Raw genomic sequence first — 24,122 nt, 5'->3', positions numbered from 1 at the left:
TATATCTAATGTGCAGCTGCAAAATTTTCAGATTTAAATTTTTAACTATTATGAAGTTTTAGCTGCGTATGTCATTTTTAGAAGGAAATTAATCTGCGCCTGCGCATGAATTCATTGCTTGCATATACATCTAGAATCTACTGCACTCTGCGCTTTTTTAAAAACACTTATGCAAGTTAAAAACTGTTTTAGGATAAAGTGTAATAGTAATTTTGGGAATGAGCATCATTATTTAACAGATTATTTCAGTGCAAAAGCCAAATCTTTCCTTATTCTGAACTAACAGTATTATGAATAAAAATTTTTATTAGCAAACATGCACTTACTTTTTCATTCAGTGGGCAGCAAAATATAAGACTAGAACTTAAATTATTTCGAGGCTAGAATAAGACGGAAAAAATAAATATATTGCTCTACTTCAATTGGAACTATTTCGAGGTAATAGTTTGTGGAGTAACGGCATGAAGAAACTGTGAGAGAAAAATCATTTTCTAGGGCTTAAACTGCTAAACAGGAAAAAAATTTTATATGTATATCTATAACTAAACGTAAAAGAAAACTTTAGCGGGGTAGTGAAACTATTTTCTTAAGCTTTTTATTACCGAGGTACTTTTTCCTTTTTAACTCGTTGACAGAAATAATGTTAAAGAAGAAATCTTTAAACCGAAGCTTCCTGAAAAATAATGTATTAACTTCTGATGATAATATTTGGGGAATCAACGAATCAACTAAAGTAGCATAATAAACTATGGTTCATCAGAGACATGAAACCTTGTTTTCATGAGATTTAAAAAAATTAAAAATATACACGGAAGACAAGTTTTCCAGCCCGTTGAGTTTGTAATCTGAAACAAATGCTTCAGGATTTACAAGACAAAATATATATATGAAAGGAAAATGAAACATTTTAGTGCATAAGCAATAAGAATGACATTAAAGACCTTTTTAATATTAAAATGCCATCGTATGCTTATGCCATCCTGCGTGGTATCTCACTCGGAAATTCCAGGTTGGAGGCAGAATTAGTTTTAATCATTTTTAGTATGAACGCCATAAAATTTGGATTTGTTCCTGAACATAAGCATATGAGAGGAATTCTTGTATTTCTTCATAAATTTACAAAATTCATTAAGACTTCCACCTAAAAACAGATGAGAATAGTTTGGCAGCTTTCTTTTAAATATTCAGGTGATCAATCAAAATGAAACATGTATCAAAGTATAATCTATCATTTTATAGATTTGAATAATTAGAGTTGATCGAAAAATAATATCAGTAATCTTTTATTGTGGTATAAGGTATTTTCTCCCTTCTTTCTGTATGCCTTCGTGGTGTAACTGGAAGCACACTTGACGCGTATTCGGGAGATCCGGAGTTCGAATGCCAGTGAGGACATAGAATGTTTTCCCCGTTTCAACATTAATAAACATAACGTTATTGATAAATCTAATATAAAAAATTTCTTGCTCAGTTTTCAAAATGCAATGACACAAAAATCTAATATTTAAGTGCACAAGTTAAAAGGTAGTTTCTTTTGTCTTGTTTTGAAACTCAAACTACAATAGGATTTTTTGCAATTTGTATGAAAATTTCTTGCCGTTTAAAGCCTTGAGGATCATGCAATTTAGTTTTTAAAAACATTTGAGACCTCACCTGACAGATTATATACAAAATAAATAGGTGATAATAACAGCTTAGTAGCAAAATAACTAACTTTTTCTACTGTAAATGAAAAGAAACAAATTAAATCCATTTTCAAAAGAATATTATAGTTCTAAATTTCCACATCTTTATGTTTACAAAACGGCTGAAAACTCATTGTTCACTTATTTAATTTTTTGTATCAGTTTATAAGATTTCACCAATTATTTACTCTTATATAAAGCATATTTTGAGTAGAAGAAAATGTGTCGTCACACTTTTTTCTGATTGAAACATGGGCAAAAAACAAAAATTTCCATGTCAGATTATCTTCAACTTTGATTCAAAGCTGCTCTTAATCCTTTTTAAACGCGATTTTGAAAAATAATTTTTAATGAAGGAGCAACAGCCATGTCGTATTTTCTAAAATTCCTTTGGAGAAAATGTGCTCTATATGCAAACCGAGTAAATAATTTTTTCTGAAAAAAATCACGATTTTTTTTATTATTTTCAGTACGTGTGGGCTGTTTTCAAGCCAAATCATTTTAAAGTTGTTAAGCTGTTTTCAGTACTTTTTTCATTTGAGGAAGGAAGAGAAAGAAAACTAGATTTGAAAAGAGCATTGAAACGATACAGAAGTATCCAATTAAAACTCAAACTACAATAGTTATAGAATTCAAAGTTATACAGTTATAGTATTCAAGGTTATATAATAGTATTCAAAGTTAGATTACATACAATTTCTAATCAGCTCATTCATTGGCTTAATTTAGTATACTATTTTGGTTTGCGAAGCTTATTTTAGCAGAATACCACGTCATAAATAAAAGCATTCGATGCCTCATCATATCTCAAATGATATTTAAAATTATCATGCCAAATTAGTAATAAAAAGTGATTATAATTTCACGTTAATATGCTTCGTCCTGAAATAACGTGGGCGAAAGGGCTTTGTGCAAGATGCGCTTTTGTGGTTTACCCCACGTATAACGTGTATACGAGCCACCTTCCCTTAGAAAGTCCTCTACGAAGGCAACTCTCTCCTCAGACAGAATAGCCCTCGAGTGCTTTGCCACAATCAAGTAAACCAAACCAAACGAAACCTGAAATAGCTTGAAGACGAATTTTGTTTTGATCCAAATGACTTAACTGCTTCAGTTGCTACTCTAGGTAGCGAATGAATAATGCTGTTGTTACAGGCATCTTAAATATCTGAGTACATTTAAAATGACATTTATTTTGATTTCCTAGAAATAAGTAAATAGTTTAGTATAACAAAAATAAAAATATTAATCTATTTATCTAAAATGAAGCTCCTATGTAAATTACCCATAGCATAACGTTTTGTCAAAAAATAAGTTACTCGTAAGTGTGCTCGTAAGTGTAAAAATATGATTACGTTTCTTTATACCTTAAAAGCAGAAATATTTATACCGAATGAATTTATTATGAGTTTCAACGACGCTGAAATCTATGGCTGTTTTATAGATGATAAATTAATGGTGAATAACATGAGACAAATTCAACATAACTAGGCCTGAAAACGCCAGAATTCCTTACACATTTTCTAAACTTCCTGAGACAGGAAAAGAGTCTGAAATGAAAAATAAGAAAGATCGATAGCTTGCAACTGCTTAACCGTAAAACATGAAGGTGAAAAATTTAATTAAACTGGGTTTAATCTATCTTTAAATTCCTAAGTGCAGAACTCTATTTTATTTTTATTATTTATCGTTCTGCATATCGCTATTTATCGCTTTCTTACGTAGAAATGTAGCCTTTCACTTTTCTACAAGTATTATAAACATATTTTAGAAATATTATTTGCGATATTAGCTCTACAACTCTAGAAGCAGTACGTAAGATTATCACATAAATTTTCTTTGGTGAGTAAAGTGTGAACAGTATTTTAGATTTTGTGTTTTTGTATTACCAAAGTTATTCATTCATCTCTATTTATTTCTTCCTTCTCCCGAACAACTACATAATCCTATCTTTCCCAGATTTTTGTAAGTAATGTATTATTCTGAGTACAGAACTAAATCATTTATTGTGATGAATAATTCTTAATGAAATAAATAAAGAGTAATCAAATAATTCAGTATGCATAGAGTGTGGAGTGGTAAAACATTGGAATCAAATTTAAACTATTTATTTTTAAATGTCAAGAACACACAGAGCAAGTGCTATCGTGCCGCTGTTAACGTTGGTTCGTTCTGCTGATTTTTAGTTTCAGTTTGTTCAATTGGAAGCAGAAGTTCGTTGAAATAATTGTTCTATCTTGTGGAAGCAGTCCATAATAAATAACACTCTTCCAATTTCACCAAACTGACAATATTATTTTTCCAGTGAAGACCGGACTTTCCTGTTGTTAGTGCTTATTATGTGTGAGCAAAAAGGTTTAAGTTTCAGCACTATAATTAATTTTTTTCAAAAATGATTGATTCTTGTTTCATAAGAGAAACCACTAACGAGTGGAAATATGATTAATGGATGCACTTTTCGGTAACTGACACACAACTTATTCTTCAGAGTGACGGGTGTAACCGATTTATATGATATGATTGTATAGCAGGGAACTCTATACAATACTTGGCAGGCGAGATAGGCAGCTAAAATATGCTTATGGTTAAATAAAATTGGTTATGAAATATGGTTAACTAAAACTACGGAATATGCAAGAAAAGTAATCTATTTTATTCCTTTTTACAAATTTATTAGTAAATTTAAATTGACCAATGTCCAGAAGTAATTATTTTATTTCATCTCTTGTTAGTTATGAAACTTAATGATATTATTAAAAACAGTAAAATTAATGTACTGATTCTATCAAACAATTTTGTAAAGAAAATATTTAGAAGTTAAATTCGCTTGTTACATTATGAATGGATGCTTACGTATGCTTTACAGCAGCGTTTCCCAGCCTGAACATTGCTAAGGGTTCCGCAAGGAATAGGAAAATAAGATGTACGTCATAAAAAGGAAAACATTTATTTTTTTATTCGGTATTGTACTTGTCACAATCACACGTGTGATTGTGACAAGTGTGTACGATGGTAAAATAAAATCTGCCTTTTACTGTTCGGCTATGTTCGGTTATGATCGGCTATGTTCGGCTATGATCGTCGTACATTCTCAAGAGTTTGCGAGTTTCTTATTTTCGTTACTAATTCAACTGCAAATAACAAAATTAAAATTTTTAGTCCAAAGCAGCTTTAACCCAGAAGAGCTATTATTTGGCATTTTGCGTCGAATCATTAAATCACTTTTCAAATTGTTGCCACCAAATATTATCGCCATGTATTAGATTTGAAGAAATTAAATAATGAAGAATCTGAATGAATGGGTGTGTGTTTCTCGCGTTGTGGAAAACAACGGTATCTAGAGCCATTACATTTTGAACAACATAGTCCTCCAACCGAGTATGGGAACCTGGAAGTCCGAATTTTGAATTTCGAATTTGTTTTATAACTTATCATGTCATATTTTTTAAAACTTTAAAGAATTTTTAATTAAAAAGCTTAACGAATTCAAAGAGAGCAGCGACCACACTGTACGGAATAAAAAATTTTATCTCCAGTGCACTAGACTGTCCGTCGGAGATTCTAAAGATATGTTGCTTTTAAATAGTCTTAGCCTAAAGAGAAGCTAGACCAAATGCTCTCGTAACAGCTGTTAAAACGTGCATGTGTGTCTAAATGAAAAAAAATAATAAATCTATAGTTGAAAATAAATATATAATGCAATATCTGAAATATAAAATCTGAAAGCTTTCATTTTTTTATTTAAGAAGATTAACTTATTCTTTAGCAATTTTTGTTAAACTGAACAAAATTGTAAGGGTATATAGGTAGCACGAGTCTAACTGAGCATAGCTGAACACCCAAAGACAGCTTTTCGTTTGTCACAGACTTGTGTGCACATTTGCGTGACTGTATATGCATTAGCGATGCAAGATGAGTAGTATCACGTGGTTGGTTAAACAGAATGCTACTGCGTATTTTTTTACTATTATTCGTGATGAAAGTTTAGAATCTCATACAAAATTTCAAAAGACTGACAAAGGAAGAGGCATAAATGAAAATAAAATAACCAGTTAACTATCATAAAATATTTCAATGTACCAAATATTTATTCTGGCTAAAAGATATAAAAATTAAGACTAGTATTTTTTTGTTCGAATAATGGCTAAATAATTCCAGGGTATACATAATTTTCTCAAATTACATTGCATAGAGCTTATATTTCATAGATTAGCAAAGTGAAATTTTTCAGTTAAATTTAAGGTTTTATATATATTTGAAATAACAATTACAGTCAGCGAGTTTATAATGAGTCCTGATTTCATGATAATCCGGATTTAACGAGGTTGGTACCATGTTAAATCTATTGGAGCAAAAGTCGCTTTTAACGAGCAGACTTTCGTTATAGCAAGCAATAGTTTTGTGAGTCATAAAATTTCTATTGACTCCCACCTCTCCAGCTCATCTAATCCTTTCTTGGAAATAATTTTTTAACATTCTGAATTCACTCGAAAGTTAGTGATGAGTCACAAATCTTACGAATCTTACGCATTCGTGAAGGCGGCCTTTTTTTTTACCTTGGGGAGTGATCAGGATTGAATTTTTACCACCGAATGCTACTTGTGTTATCCAGATCATCATAAGTTTTAAATCAAAGAATTTGAAAATTATGCTTCTATTGGCTCCACTGTTATCACTTTCCATATACCTACTCCTAAAGCTATTGTAGCTGAAATTCAAGCTAAAGCAGATGAAAAAATAATAAAAGCGGCGACGATAGCAAAGAACGTTAAGAATTTCAATCTGAACTGCTCCCAACATACTCAAAGGCTGCTGAATGCGCAAAAAAACTTCAAATTTTTTCAAAGCTAGGAGTGCAATGACAATCTTTTCCGAGTCTTGAGTCTTCTTCAAAGTACCATAACGCAAGAAAGAGACAATAAGGCAGTTCAAAGCAAATTAACCAACTTCTTTCGTACTGTACATAAATAAAAAAAAATATTTATAATATAGTACATATATATATATATATATGGATTTTTATGATTTTTTCACTAACTCTTTTTTTACGAGCGCTCGGTTATAAAGTGATGTAGTTGAAGTTTTAGCGCAGTGAAAATTTTTATATTTCTCTAACAATACGGCAGTGATGAAGATTTCACTTCGCTTTGAATCATTTGACGACAAATGAGTTAAAGACATAAATTTTCGTGTTTAACGAACATAAGCATTAATGTGTTTAACGAACATAAGCATTAATGCGTTTAACATAAATTTCGTATTTAACTCTTACAAGCATTTCGTTTTTAACGCATATAAACAAAGACATAAATTTCACATTTAACGCATTTAAGTAATAAGTCGTGGTTGAAATTAAATTATGTGGACATGAGAGCAGTTCATCTCGAGAAATCGTCGGAAAATAAATTTCAGTTATAATGTCTGGTATATACACCAAGGGCACCAAGGGCTATACAGCATTGAAATTCGAAGGAAATCATACAATACTGAAGAAATGAGACGAAGCCCTAAAAGATAATTTACTTGCCTGCATTTAATAAATTCTTCATTTTTATTAGCTCAATTTTAACATTTACCTTGAATCAGAGTTAAAACAGCTCAGTTAAATATTTGAATAATACAAAAATTGCTATACAAATCCATTCCTTACACGGAGCACAAAATACTATTCTGTAGCCAGATAGACTATAAAAAGAGTTAGGAAAAAAGATTTAATAGATGCTGTGTTGGCTCAAATATTTAAGAAAATTTCCATTTAGTTGTATTAAAAATCCCCTACATGCATTATAAATTATATCAGTTAGAAATATCAATAAAAACATAAATATAATGTAAATTTTTAAAAAGGTAGGAATTTTACTTTTATATTACCATTTAGTTAAACGAATTGTTAAACCGAAGTCTTATACCATATCGAGTAGCATTAGTTCTGGGAGTTGATGTTCAGCTTAGCAGGCCATATAGATTAAACATCAAAAACTGATCTTCAGATATCAGAAACGAGAAAAAGAGATAAAGAGCTTTTTTATTGGAAAATAGAGCAAGTTTAAAGATTATTTTAAGAACAATTTACTAATCTGAAGCACAAAAGTTTGTTGATTTGAATTATTTATTTATTTCAGTCAACATAGCACAAAATCATAGCTCGCCAGACATAAATCTCAGATCGTAAATCAAAAGTTAATTCTCTGATTTCTCTTTGGATCTGACATCAGATGCTTTTTCCCCTTCCCAACAGATTAATTTCTTTCTCTCTGTCTCTCTCTGTAGGCAACTATCATTCACCAATGGCAAAGAGATTCAGCATGAACATCAGCAGATTTGTCGGTGTTCTGTGTTTCTGTGCAACACAGCGAAGCCAAAATCGCAACAAAATGATTAATGGATTTTAAAGCATTGCTTATCCTTTCGCTTGTCTGCAGCAGAAGTCCTTTCCAGAATAAATTTCAAGCACATTTTTCTTAGTGATATAAATTGATGTTACGAGGAATAATGGCACAAGTAAATTTACTTAAGTGATTAGAATTTAATTTACATTCGAAAAGCGTGCTTGTGTGAATACCAATCGAAAATAAGAAACTTAAATTAATCCAATTTAATTCATAATATTGCTGCGTATTTAATTGCAGTAAATTAGAATTGAAGTAATTTATTTTCAGCAGAAAACACTTATTAATAATCCTTGTGCATAAAACCTATTATTAGTTAATGAAGCAATAATTTTAACCAAAAAAATTAACAGTTCTAAAAATAAATAAATAAGTAAATGAATATCTAAAAAAAATCTGAAAGGGTTCATATTTTAATGTTCGCCCAAAAAGGTTCCTTCAAAGTTTAATACGATACATCAGCATATATTGAAAACAGAGATGACACCGGTGGAATAGCAAAATATTTTATAGGCTTCTGAATAAATATACATTTAGACTAACAAGGGAACGTTATGTATCTTTAGTGCGTTTGAAAAGTGGAAAGGTATATAACGTAATTTTACAAAAATATTTAATGATTTTAGTTAGCTATATCATGAAATGTATGCCTTTTTATTTAACTGAATCAGATTCAAAATTAGAAACAATATTCTTAAAAAAATGCGTCTATTGTTTTTAAATACCTTAGTTTATTCAGCAATACCAGACAGATTAAACTTAAAAGATAAATATCTTATATTTTGCCAAAGGCCAAGAGACTCGAATGGAAAAAGAAAAAAACTCAAAATTGCGCTTCGAGACTAATAGTTCTTTTGGGCTAAAAATACATTTTGTACAATCTACAAGCTTATTTTTTTAAACATTTTTCTATTTTTCCTTAATAGAATATAATAAAATTCAAACAGGAATAAAGATGCATATTAATGGCAATGTGACTCATTAGCGAATTTCAAACATATTGTTGCGCGCATACGACTTCGCAATAGATTGAATTCACAAATCCGATAATAGGTTAATAAGAATTTATTTTTCTTATCAAAAAATATTTCAGAAAGCTGGAATTTTCCACAGAAGTATTCGTACAAGTGTTCAGTGTGCCACACAGTATAATCACTAGTTACGCTTCGAACTATTGAGCACAACGCAATAGAAAGCGCATCTAAACAGAAAGCTAACCTGACCTCACGTGCAACTCGCAACAACAACAACAGAAGCTAAGTAAACAAATGAGAGCAAATGTTCTTTCTTCGGCCTTAAATAGTGTTCCCACCGTCCGCGAGATATTTCTAGTACTTTCTGCTTCTCTAAATTACTGGAAAGGTATACGAGAATGGAATTACTTTTACAGCTAATATAGTGGTCAATTAATTTACTCAATTTCAATACATATTACCGGAATACCAATTTACTTAATGTTAAATGCACGTGCCCTTGTATTCTTACTTTTCCCACAAAGCTTTCTCTTAAAACTTGTCTCGCTCTACTTTATACAGAAAAATACAATTTGAATTATAATGCTACTAAAATTTCCTATCTAAATACAAAATTCCTAACATTGCCCCCTACCCAAGGACTGCGCGTCCCGGGCAAGACAATCCCTGGTCAGGAAGCCCTACTTACAACTAAGGCATCAATGCAATAATAACCATTACGATACAAAAAAAAAACAATATAAACAATAATTCCAATAAGTAACTTAAAACAAATCAACTACTAAATCAATTAATGAATGCACAAATTTACAAACAAATAGGACCATGTTTTATACTATTTATATTATATACATTACGTACTATGGCCATAGTAAGGAGCTAAACTGTCCTGACGAACGACTTTAGGCTTAGAATTTGATGACTTACGGACTCGAACTATGACGTCCTTCAGCCGGTTTAGGACTGTGTAAGGACCATTCCAAGATCACAGTCATTACTCTCGAATCGGATTCCGCAACCACTCCTTGTCTCCTTAGTTGAATCGATGTCATGTAGCTCTCGTGCCGTGTCGGGTTTTCATGTTCTCCGTCAAAAAGCTGACTCGATTTTGTGCAAAACTGTGCAATATTTCAAACCGTGCATGGAGACCTTGGATGTACTCCTCTGATGATGCAGGCGCATCTGGAGGGCGACCAAACAAGGGACCAGAAGGTAGATGAAGGCACCGAATCTCAGATACTCTTCGAATCATCGAATCTCAGATGCTTTTTGGTGCCTTCTGGCACTGGCACCGAAGAGCATCTGAGATGGGAAATAACCAGTAGTCTCGTGGACAGTACTGTGATCAGCAAGTAAAAACAAGGTAACTTCTTGTCCCAATCTTGTTGGTTTCTGGAAACCAACAACGAGAGGTTATTAAGGAAGATTCGATTATGTCTCTCTACCATGCCGTCTCATTGGGGATGTAAATGTGTCGTCTATGTTTTGTCAATGTCGAGTAGCTTGCAGAGTTTTTTATTACAGCCGAGGTAAAATTTATTCCTTGATCGAAATGTTACTGAAGAGGCATTCTAAACCTGGAAATCTAATGCTGTATCAATACCTCTGCTACCATAACCGCCTCTTTATAAAGAATAGATGACAAAGATCTCAGGATGTCAAAGGCGATACGTTTAAAATGCGCTCCTATGTTGTAACGTTGCACCTTGCTTCGCTGCGTTTTATTGTCTCTTCCGACCCGCACAGGTATCTCAATATCGGCATCATTTTGCACCTCTTCCTTTGCATTACTCCAGAAGAAGCGTTCTCGAATACTCTGAAAAGTCTTCATTATTCCGAAGTGGTTTCCTGTACTGCTCTTATGTAGTTTTTTAAACACGTCCGGGATCTTAAGAGTATCTGCTGCTATCGGAATGTCTTTCCATCAAACGATTCCGGATGTTTCTGCAGATGTACAGAACTTCAGGATATAAGAATACAACCACTTGCATTATATGTAAACTGTTATGAAATATATTTCTTTTAATGCTTCGATTATTCAGAAGAATATATAAATTCTAAGAAATGCTAAAATACCTTTTACTTTCTTTTCTTTTCTTTAAAGATTCCTTGTTATTTATTTGATTATATCACCATTAATAACAATGCTAAATCCTCAGAAAAAAAAATATATTGTTTATGTACTGAATGTCATAATATACTGTTGCGCGCACACAGGTTCGTAATAGATTGAATGCACAAGTTCGATAAAAGGTCAGCAAAATTTATTCTTATCATAAAAAATAAAACAAAATGCTGAAATTTGTCCTCATAGATATTCGTACAATATCACAATATCACACAGTAGTTTTATTTTAAACTACCAAAATGTTAAATAGAACACAATTCAAAGTACACAGAAAGCTAATCCGATCTCACCGCAAATTCCCTAGAATCAACAAAAAAAACTTAGTAAACAACTGAACTGAGATGTTTTTCTCCGCTTTTATAAGCTTTTTAATCATGATGAGCACATTCTGGTATTTACTCGAGGTTTCTTGAAATCAAAAGAGTACAATTACGAGATATTTACTTATTAAATGTTAAATGCGTGTGCTCCCGTATTTTTAAGTGTAGCTTTCTCTTAAAACTCGTCACATGCTGCATTGCACGAGGAAATAAAACAATTTTAGTTATAATTCTACTAAAAATAGCAAATAAAATACAAAATTCGTAACAATATATATATATATATATATATTTCTAATTATCCCAGAAATTATTGGAAAGTAATCTGATGAAAAAATCAATACAGACATATAGGGATAGAGGGGGGAAGATACAAATAATAATGTAATTGTTACGAAATAATCTAAAGCAGTGTTTGCATTCAAAATATAAGATACAATACTTATGAAATTCTGCAGGTTCCTTTGGAATTTTACGAATTTTCGTTCAAAAAAAGACTGAAATTTAGGAGAGTTTACAGGATATATTAGTTAAAAATTTATTGATTATAATTTTAAGGAATAAAAAACAATTCAGGATTTGCCATACGTTCCATTCGTACATATATAAAGAAACACAGAGGAACATAACGAGTGCTTGTAAATACCACTAAAGAATTTTACTTAATGCTTTAATTCTTTGAAATAAGAAAATAAAATCGCCAACATACGTTAACAAACTAAGCGAGAAAATCCAATTTACATTACTGAATTATAACACATAAACAAATTAAATCTAAATAATGAATTATTGCACACAACATATGTTAAATATTAAATGAAGTGTTATCGACCTATTAGCCCAAACATATATTAGGAAAATAAGCAAATGACAGTCGATATGGACATTAAGTAATAAGTAAACGAAGTTCCACAATAATTGTAATTGTAAACATTACTCAAGAAGACTCGAAAGAAATTAACATCATGAATATGCTTGTCTGAGGTTGCCTAGTCACCAATATTTCTTTTCGCGCCAAGGGTAGACCATCGAACATGCGCACGAAGCGAAATTCGTGAAGCGCTGATCAACTCAATGTGCGGTCTGCCATTACTCCTCCCATACAGACAAGCAGTTGCATTACAGCTGCGTCGACAACACGTTGAGTTAGCTCCGTCCATCTTCTCAACTGTGTCATAGCAGCACCACCTGGGTACTTTCTGCACTGCAATCTAAAGGCGACCAACTGGCACAGGTGTTAACAGGAGATAACTGACGCAGGCTCCTAGTTTGTTAGCCTCGTCCTGAGCACACCCTATTTGTAACAACCCTATTTGTGAGCCCTTGAATATAAAACTGATTTATTTACTTTTATCTTTAGAATGCAGCTAGATGGTTAAGATGTGTCTTGTCACATTTTATAATATATCAATAAATGATTAAAGGCTAAGTAATTTTCAATTACTGTTTTTAGAAGCTCAAAAGATCAAGACCCAGGTAAGAGCTATTATTTCTGATTTTATTATATGGTGTCGAACTACCGAGAGCTGTAGTAATTGAAAAATGGTGAATTAGAAAAGTTAAAGAGTAAAAGAAAAACTATTCGAACTTCTTTTAACTAAAATTGTGAATTAAAAGAATGACACGTTAAAAGGGGACAATATTGATTATGACGATTTGGATGATTTAAAATATCAGTTAGAAGAAAAAGCTAATCAGATCTATCAGCTAGATTCTAGCATAGAAAGCATTATAGTGATTTAGAAATGCTTGAAGCTGATGTTCTGATAAGCCAGGAATACCGCGAAAAATTACGAGTTCCAAATCGAAACTAGGAATGTACTTTAAGCGCAAATTTGAAAACGAAAGTAAAATTAATGCACACAATGGATCCTTTAGAATTTCTGAAGAAGGGGTAATTATTAATTATCCTAATGTCAAACTGCCGAAATTAAAAATAGAACTGTTCAACGTCAAATATGAAAATTGGCAGGGACAATTTGAAGGTGTAATTCATGACAATAAACAATTATCAAAAATTGATAATGTTCGAACTTAAAGGAACTGAGACTATTACATGACACAAATAGTATTCAGATTCGAAGTCTCGAAACAGCCGGATATAATTTAATAATTACGGTGGAATTCTTTTCGCCATTTTAGTAAAATTAATTCCTGAAGATATCATATTAGAATATAATCCTTCTATTAACGAAGAAGATTCGTGGAATGGTTGAAAATTACTCCAGTTTCTTAAAAGAGAAATAGAAACACGCGGAGAAAATATTTTTATTTCGCACGACAGACGAAGCCGATAAACTGAAAATTTCGCAGTTGAAGTTTTCACAAACTCGCTGGTTCTCTTTTAGCTCCTAATATTGTGAAGTTAGGGTAACATCCTCCAGGTGCTGTCAAAAATGAAGGTCATTAATAATTTCGGTCTAAGGAATATCCCCGTTGTTATTCCTCGCAGAGTTATGATAAACATGCGCGTTTAAATGGCGATTAATTAAGAAACTTCTTTACATAATGTAAGCTTAAATTAGCAAGCATTTTAAGAACATAATATTTTAACTAGATTATATATGGACAGACTTGGGTAATATAATCAAAGGTAAACTCGTGAAAAGCACTTATTACTTTAATTTTACGAGCTTTGTCAGTATATATACAAAATCATAAATCCTTTTGTAGTACAATCAACACTTTAGATTCATATAATACGATTCAACAAGCTTAAATTAGTTTTCAATTAGGATTTTTAACCAATAAGCATATTTATGAAATATTTTATTAGATTAGACCTAAGCGTTATTGGGAGAAAATACAATTAAATACCCACATATAAACTGAAAATTTTACTCATGAGGAGTAGTAAAACCTGCCCTATTTTTTGATGAAATGTAAAATCTTGTAATGTATTAGTAAACTTGAGAGTAATAAATAATTTTTTGTAAGCAGTGTTAAAAAGTTAAAAAGAATATTCTTAATAGCTTAACAAATCTTAGGAAGCATGAGTTGTAGAGAAATTAGGTATTTTTTAGAGGCTGAGAGACGTGAAAAAGGACCAATGCCCTCGCACGGACTCGAACCACGAACTTCTCGAATACGCGCCGAGCGTGCTGACCATTACACCACGAAGGCATGCTAAGAAGGCGAGATACTCCTCCTTTTAAAGGGCGACTGGGGATTAAGGAGCCCAATCGCCAAATCCTGTTGGGGGAGAATCACCATCCACCACTGATTTTAGTTCAGGTGCCACTGTAAAGACATTAGGTATTTTTTAGAAGCTGAAAGACGTGAAAATTGAGCAATGCCCTCGCCGGAACTCGAACCACGGACATCTCAAATACGCGCCAAGCGCACTTACAATTGCATTGTTAAGGCATACTAAGAAGGCGAAACAAATACCTTATAGAGTAAGGTACAGAGTTAATCATTTAAAACCTAATAAGATACAGTCGCCTGCTAAATAACTACACATTTCTATTTGGTCTCGTAAAGATGACAATGAAATGTTCTTTAAAAAATCCTCATTGTCATAAATGCAATTGTAATTGTCTGCGTAAAATATTTGGGCAAGCCTTTTTAAGTTCATTGACAATATTGTTTTATCAATAATATTAATAGCTTTTTCTTGAGTCATCTCCATTATCCAGGCGGAAGCAAACGGCGCTGGCTTGGATGATCGACTGCACATCACTCACAACTAAATATACCTTATCGGGACTGCTTAAATATGACTTGTTAATCGCGTTGTTAATTATCTGCAATAAATGTTCTATCTGCTGGCATCTTAATTCTTAATCGTTTTCTTAATTCCTGATGTGAGACATTTAGAATAGAGCAGTTTGAATAGTCTGTATTGTTTTACTGTATAAATCTACAAGTTTACCGCTTTTAGATTTATACAGTAAAGCTCCAAATGATCTAACAGCGGACCTATTAGCGGAAATCACTGCAGATGCTATTAAAATTTGTTGAAGAACACATTGTGCATTTGCGTAAAATACCGCCAATTGATTATTGGCTATGATAAATGCTTCCGGATATTTGAAATTAAAGCTTGGTAATTTGTTAGTGAAATCACACTACGTCGCATGGATCATAGTAACGCCCAAAAGGGGAGATCCGCAGTTGAAATTATTCTTTTCTCGAAAGTTCTGTATGTGAATTTGAGACGTTATTATTCTTACAACAGTGAAAAGACGACATGTTCGTTACAATGACCAACAATGAATTAATTCATCATGATTTCGTGTTGACTGGTAATGCCGACGCAGACAGTCATCCTGAGGTATCTGGAGTATCTTAATTTCTAAGCTTGCTTTCGTGGACGGAAAAATATTTTGGTGCTCAAAATCCATTTGAAAAATATAAATTCAAGCTAGAAATGATGCATGAAATATACGAATTTTCATATGTTGATCAACTGAAAATATATTTAGGTGCTAAGGTAATTTACGTAAATAAAAAAGAAACATGTTAGAGATTATTTAAGAAATGTGCAATGGATAATATTTACATTAATACACTAAATACTGATAGACTGAAAAAATATTTAGTTAAGAAAATTTACATAAGTAAAAAGAAAGCATGCCAGAGGTAATTTACGAAATGCTCGATTAGTAACATTAAAGCAATAAAACAACAATAAATTGAATTAAAATAAAACACGAAATATACAAAAAATAGTTAACAAAGATGATTTTCATTAAGTATTATATTTTTCTAAAATCTATAAATAATAGTGAAAGAAGTAACATAAGAGTAGAGTAGAAAACTTATTACTTACAATGAATAAGTTCAATTCAAATGGTAAGGAATAAAAAAAACCGAAAACAAATTAAAGAAGAAAATTATAAAATTCATTTTCATAGGAAGCTAAAGAGGAACCTAGAAAAGGAAGAAGCACGGAAACGATCTATGAAAAAAAAAAAAAAAAAAAAAAAAGTAAATACATAATTCGAATAGCAGGTCTTCATTCAAAACAGGAGGGACAAAGGAAGATCGAAGCATACAGCACGGGTAGAAATGATAAAATTTGAACTGGCTTGACCATATGTTGAATGGAATAATGGAAGCGAAGCTCCCTTTGCTCCGAATGAGTTACAAAGTATGTATTAAAAATTCACCAGCTGAATAGCAAAAATGTATTTAAGGGAAAATGCCGAGCAGGTGAGAAAATTCTCTAAGAAGGTGGGATTTAAAATTTGTGATATTGAAGCAGAGGCAATGTCAGAGAAAACACTCTAAGCGGATTAGAGATATGGACCCGAAGTCCGCAAAAGCAGAAGAGGTGGAAAAGAGAATGAAATGATCAGAGTGTTAGTAGCATAAGCGTATTTGATCAGTGGAAAAGGACTGTGCTTTTGATTGAAGAAAGTTGGATTTTGATGGTGTTTGATTGAAAGGTAAAACTTAATGACTTTTTTTTTCTAATATAGTCATAGATATATTGAAATTAAAGGTTGTAACGAATGACAGAGTTCCTAATATACCAAGGGGCGTTAACGATCATTCGGAAAGAGTCTTGTTTTGAAGAATGAATCCGTAGCTGGGGAAAACTATATTTAGCAGGTTGGTTCCAACTAGAAGATGCGTAGAAGAGAGCGGGACTCAAAACAGACTTGTACGATGTAACCTTGTTTTCGATGGACAGTTTTCTGCGGCTTCCAAGAAGACGGAACATATTGCAAATAGTATAATTAAATTTGTCATGGGCTTTCTTGAAATGATATTTGAAGGTGAACTTGCTGTCGAGATTTACCCTAAGACAGGTCGTGTTGCAATTCGATTCTAGTGGTTCACCAAGAGGGAGGAGGGTATCAAGAATTCTATTGGAATTTCCTTTTCGGAAGATAATTGCGGCAGGTTTTTCTGTGTTGACAGCAATGTGCCATTTGGTATACCAGCCTTCAAAAATAAGAAGATAGCTTTTAAGGAGAGATTTTATGCATTTGTAGTTCACTGCTTGAGTCAAGATGGCAGTATTATTCACTAAAAGACCGAGCTGAATCCTGGGATCGTAAGGGATGTCATGAGTATAGAGACTGAAGAGGAAGGGCCTAAGTACACTTTTCTGTGGAACACCGGCTTCAGTGTGGCAGCTAGAAGAGAAGGTACTCCCCATTCATTCCCTGAAGAAAGGATAAAAAATAAAACTCCAGCTACCACTGTTAGCCAAGATTACCGAATATTTTATTCGACGCTTTCCGGCTAAAAAAGGAAATGTCCTCATAGCGCCTAATGATAAAAATACCTGATCAGATGTATCAAAAGTAGTTCCATGTGTTAGCCTTAAATTAAAGAAAAGTATGGAAAAGCAAGTCATGAGAAATTAAAAAAGTAGTATTAGACTATGCTGTTTCTAATCACGAAATAGAGTAGAAGGTGAGCTCACTGTTCTCTACAGTACAACTTTGCAATGAAAATGTTCATAGTCGTGTGACATTAAATTATCCTGTAGCTGCTTAAAATGTAGGAATACATCAATCATAACTATAGTAGAACATGTAAGTACAGGTGTAAATTAAAAAAAATATGCTGACATCCATACACAAAACTACTGTAACGTATTCGCGTTGCTACGCTACCAAGATACTTCAACTAAGAAATGTAAAGAAACTCCGCGAATAAAATATCCGTGCTTGAAAATGCAAAATGTTTTTTAGTTATTCTGTAAGTTTGAATTATAAAGTTGGTTGTTCGATCAAAACTTCATTTGACTATAATATACAATACAAATCAGACGTGGCGCACACAGCAAAGGTGCAGCATCGACAGAAAAGAAGTTGCAGCAAAATTAGTATGTCATCGTGTGGCGCCATCTGGTGATGGCTCAAACACGGATTGGCCTAGCGCTAAAATACTGATTTCGGGAGAATAATTTGAGTTGGAATAGTCTTCTGTTCCTAGCATACCGGAAAGCTGTGATTAAGCAGGAAATTTCTGGCTTGTAATGGACGCAGGTGTGTCTTCTCATTCAGTATCTCATAAGGGAATACATTAAAATAATTTAGGTGGTCACAGCTCATGACGTTTCTAAAGAAATTATGAATAAGATGAAAATGGTACAACGTCTCTCTTATAAGCCTTAGTCAGGATCTATAGCTACCAATGACAACGCAGATTGTTGCCTTCTAGCAGCAATATTTGAACGTTTTCGAAGGAACGTGCCACCACAGGTAGCAATCCGGTATGACGTAGGAACTCCATCGTGAACAGAATGCTGTGGCTATTGATACTATTTCGTGTTAGAGATAAGCATGGAATCCGGGATGACGTCACAACAGCACGCTGACTTTCGTCATGACGTAGAACCCTTATTAAATGCGTCAATAAACCATATGGCTGACCCCGCCATTTGAAGTCCTCAATAACATGACAATCACTAAAGCATGTGGCGGTTGTCTGTGAGTCTCGTTCCTTGAAAACCTTAAAACTCCACCGCTGTGTGCTTCCTGAGATCCTTTATCCCATTGGGCTCAGAAGTGACCTATTCTAACTACAGCTACTAGCAATGTTAGAACCCAAACCAATCCTTCTCCGTCAGTACCATTATCTGTGTATGTTACCTTCTGCAAGATTCTTTGTTGGATATAACTCTATAGATGCAAATAGTTTTAAACTTGCACTAGTCAGCAATGCGTGATGTAGTATTCGAATTTTCTCGTTAAAGCATCTAAAGACATACAAATATCCAAAACGTAAAAATAAAAAAAAATAAAAAAAAAAAAAAAAAAAAATGGGGTGTGGAAAAGATCTCAACAATGATTTGTGCAAAATACAAAGAGTTATTTATTTTACAATACTTGATATAATCAGAAACCTGCTTCAAATAATTTCAGACAATGTTAGAATGAATTCCTCGGAAAATATATTTCTGGATAAGTAAATACTTACCAGTGCTTTAAGAATTTTATTCCGCCCTAAGCAATAGGACAACTTCAGATATTGTTTCTGGAACAGTTTTATTCCTTTCTCGCTTTAGAGCATGAATTGAAGTCTACAGAGTTTGAAGAGAAGTTGATTTGACGGAATCCCACATTCTAAAGCAGGTTCTCCCTTGTTCTGGTTCTACGATCGGGGAATTATAGTGCATATAAGATGTACTTTGCCAATAATGCTACGGAAGGGTGACAATGGCTTTCAACAATTCCTTTAAAATTGTAGTAAAAGTGTTCCTTTAAAATTGTAAATTGTAGTCATATATTATTATAGTCCAGCACTTAGAGATCTTTATGTCTAAGAATCATGATGCAGCTCCACACCACCATCTTAACCCTATCGTACCTATTCTTTCCCTGCATACTTTCCTGGTAATATACCCTGCCCTTTCACGCTATAAAACAACTTGCAGACTCAGTCGATTCTCTCTGGAGCAGTCGATAATAGCTCATTCTCGCATTGTCAGATTTAGATGGATTTAACACCGCTGCAAACGTCATCTATAAAAACTGTCTGGATAGTTCGCACAAAATTCTACCATGTTGCCTTATGCTGTTCAAACATCGAGATACGGTTCGGAGAGGTAGCTTTGTGTCTGTATTGCAATAGAGGCGAAATGCAAGCTGGCTGGTTATGCATATTCAATTGTAGTTTGCTATTTTTTCAGTTATCGATCTTGTATGTAGGCGTAGAGGAAAGGTGGTTTCTTACAGTGTGCGTAGAACACAACTTAAATCATCTAAAATATTGCAAAACCTCTGGAAGCAATGTTTTATGCAACTTAGAAATGCATTGCAGCTCTGGTAATAGTACGCTTTCTTCCATTTTTTTTATATATTTCTGAGGGCAGAGCCGTCAAGATGATATTTTGAGTCATGATTAATTCCTTCATGTTTAGGATTTCTGGCAAAAGCGTATTATTGGTAAACCTAATTTTCGTTTTAGTCCGTTTCTTTTTACCTGCTTCCCTGTGTTTTTCTACTAGTGCCTTAATTTAGTCCAAAAGTGCTGTCAGCCCATAAGGACTATTTGTTTCTAAAAGGAAGTTTTTTCTGAATCGCTATAAACGGCATAGTGGTAGAAAACTGTTAACCCAGAGGGCACAAATCGAATAACTAAAAGAGCTGAGTCAGTTTTCAAGTTTTTTGCCACAAAATATTATTGCCCTTTATTATAAAGGATGATTAAAAATGGTCTACAAATGACATGGCAAATTAAGCATATAACAAAGATCAAAACTCACATAGTAACATGGGGTCGCAAACACTATCTGGAGTCACTAGAGGGAGTTTAAAATAATACGCAATACAAAGACAGAAAAACAAAATCATTGCAAATCATTTATTTACATTCGTCGCATGCTACAAATATACGACCATTACAGGAGATGCTCAAAGTTTATTCCAGGTGCATCGAGACACACCTGACATCGCTACTGTTTATGTTTGTACTACACTTGTTTTACCCTATTGCACTTTTAAAATCAAAAGCATTTAAAATAAATTAACAGCAAATTTAATTTTAATGACTTCGAAAGGAGAACAATCAATTATGATAACTCTGGCTGTGGTTAACTGATGTCCGTATAAATTGTACCTTGTTGTATTTAATTACTTTCAAAGGAATACCTCCAAGTTCCCTCTCACATTCTCAGTAAAACCTAGTCTCAGTAAAACTTATATTACTTTTTCTGCGTAAAAGAAACCTTTATTTTGTAGCACAGGATAGTCTTTTTTCAATACTTTTTTTTATTTCTTCAAGTAAAGAAAAGAGCAAGTTCATTTATATGATCACCATCATATTCAACTTTGGTATTTATATCGATATATCGATTATGATATCTCCTTATGAATTCACATCAGACATAGATATCATTTCTTTTCCTCATCTATTAGATACTAAATACCCCAAATTATATCAGTATGCATTAGGTCTTTCTGAGATTATTTTTACTTCTATTAAATTCTCCGGATTATTATCGAAACGAGATATTGGAAACACAGAATTCTTTTCTTTGCTGGCGTGTCTCTTTTGTTTATTATTCAGAAATGCCATTTTTTGCCAAATTACTTCGAAAATGAAAGCAGTTTGATTTATGATAATATTTTCAACTGTAAAATTAAACACAGAATACTTTTGGTAATTCAATAAAAATAATATATATTTAACTTTAAAATGAATGCTTTTGAAAACGAAACAATACCTACTCTGGCGTAAAGAATTCTTCCGTCTAGAGACATTCGTTCATAGTTACTGGCTGTCAGAAGTCCGGTACTTTGTGATATTGGTAAACGGTGGTTATAAATTTCGACGCTTTAATAACATTATAAGTTATTTTTATGAACATTGCCTCGAATTTTATGTATACACTAGAGGAATACCAGTGTAGCGTTTTTGTATTATCAGATGTTAATGGAGCTGTAAGGATTAAGTTAATTTTATTAACAGTTAAATTTTAAGTTAAATTTCCTTTCCTGTCAAATTCTTAACTTCAACTTACTACTTCCGGCCAGAACGTAGTTTTGGAATCTTGCTGAATATTTAATGAGGCGGAGAGGTATTTAAACCGCGAAGTTACTTACAGAGTGAGAGAGAATCAGAGTTTCTGATTTGCGCGCGTTTGCCCTTTTGGCCACTCTCTCTCTCTCAAAGCTGTTATTACGCTCGGCCGTACTCAGGCCCTGGCCAAGCTTCGTACTCAAATAAGTTAAGGGGCCAACTCGATTTGAAACTTGATAGCTTCGGCTATATTTCTTTAGTTAATCTTAGTTTTAGTTTAATTCTTAGTCTCTTAAGTTCAAGCCCAAGTGTCGGCTTTGTTTGTATATTGCCAGGCGGAGTTTTGTTAAATCTTATTGGAATAATAAAGGTTTAGTTACCCTTCTATCTTGTTTCTTGTCACCCGAACTTGAGCGATTATTCGCTATCTAGTTAAGACTCGTCACTTTCTACTGTAACTGAGATTTACACAGTGAAAGTCTTACAGAGCTACTAACAGATTAAAGGATAAGAAGCAAAAATATCTTATGTGGTGTAAATCAGCGCATAACGAAGACTTTTTGTTTTACTAAATTGTATTACTAAATAAAATTGAAAATAATTGTAAAACATTTAATTTTTTAAATGTATAATAGAAAGAATTATACTTGTTAAAATATTAAACTTATGTGAGACATTCTAGAGAAATACGCATTTTAAATATACATTTCTTAAGATATTTAGACATATTTTGTGCAGTTTGTGTAGGTAAAAATAATTATTCATGATATAGAACTTATTTTATCCAATACGCTTTTTTTATGTTAACTCCTTTCTGTACCATCTAATTCATCCATGATCTTTCATCAGAATGGAAATGTTTTTGAATTAAATATCGAGCAAAATTATAATTTAGATTAATTGTGGCAATCACTTAATATAACTTGTTAGAAAGAGAAGAAGAACTACATAATCTACCTGAGTGAGTACTGGATCTATTTAAGCCTGGGGTTACAATCTCAATTAGACAGAAGAGTTGTTAAGATGGAAATTAAAGTATGTGTTTCACTGACTTTTGTGCTTGAATTCTTGAAACTCGCCAATTACCGTGAGTACTGTTTGTTGATTTTGAGTAGTAAATTGCAGAGAGTAGTCTGATAAACTTTCTTGTTACGTTTTACCTGTTGTCAGTGTTATTGAAATTAGGATTTTATTTAAATGTGAAGATTATAATTTGTTACAATTGCTTAATTAAGTAAATTTAGCGTTGCTTACAATCCATGCTATTTTTTGTATGGTTTACCTTTTATTAACTGTGTGGTGGTTAAAAAGACTAACTACCTGCCACGTTTTTGTTCGCGAATTTGAAATGGACTTATTGCTTAAAGTGCCTTTTCAAAAAGCGGGCAATTAAAATTTGTTGATTAGAAAGCCAATTTCCTGTTGTCTCCAGGGTTCTGATTGATGGCCATAATCTTGGAGATGCCCAGAGCCGTAGCATTGGTTGCATGGTTGTAGTAACAATATCACAAATGTTATTGCTCTGGTAGATCGTGATATATAATAATAATAAATGTGTGCATGCTCCGTGCCTCACATAAGTAGCGCGCTGCACTATTGCACATGTTTGTGTACCATAGGGCATGTCCATTTTGGGTAGGGATCATGGGCTCCAGAGTTCCAGGCCTCGTAGGGCGCGGAGCCGTGTGTCGAAGAGGTCCGGATCGTCGCGTTCGCATTCGGATGGCTGAAGCTACTTCTCTCTGGGTCAGCACAGATTACCTCTTTGGATAGAAGGAACCTGGCTCGTGTATTTTACGTTTCGAAAGCCGTAACTGTCAGCGTATCCGTATAAGCGGAAGTGGATACAAAGCATTTGTGAAATTCGTAAGGGAAACAATATGATGAGGTTACCTCTATTTTATCGCATTAAAATGTGCTTTCGGTTGGGTAATCTATTTACGAAATTTTAAAAATTCACGGAATTATGAATAACTATGCATTTTAAATAGGAGTATAAGGAAACTATTTGCATACCAAATAAAAATAAATTCGCTACATTTTTGTTTTAATTTTTTAATAAATGTTCCATACACTAACTAAAAAAGCGGGAAAATTTTACAGTTTAACATAAGATTGATAGAAATTTTTGTGAATAATAAAACATTTTCTTCCGAAATGATTTTACTAAGATTAATTCTGTGTTTTAAAACTTGGTA

Source organism: Stegodyphus dumicola, chromosome 4, assembly GCF_044657685.1.
Source record: "Stegodyphus dumicola isolate Sdum_Otavi_A_Nest chromosome 4, ASM4465768v1".
Taxonomy (NCBI): domain Eukaryota; kingdom Metazoa; phylum Arthropoda; class Arachnida; order Araneae; family Eresidae; genus Stegodyphus; species Stegodyphus dumicola.
The sequence above is the reverse complement of the archived record's forward strand: the minus strand, read 5'-3'. Positions refer to the sequence as shown.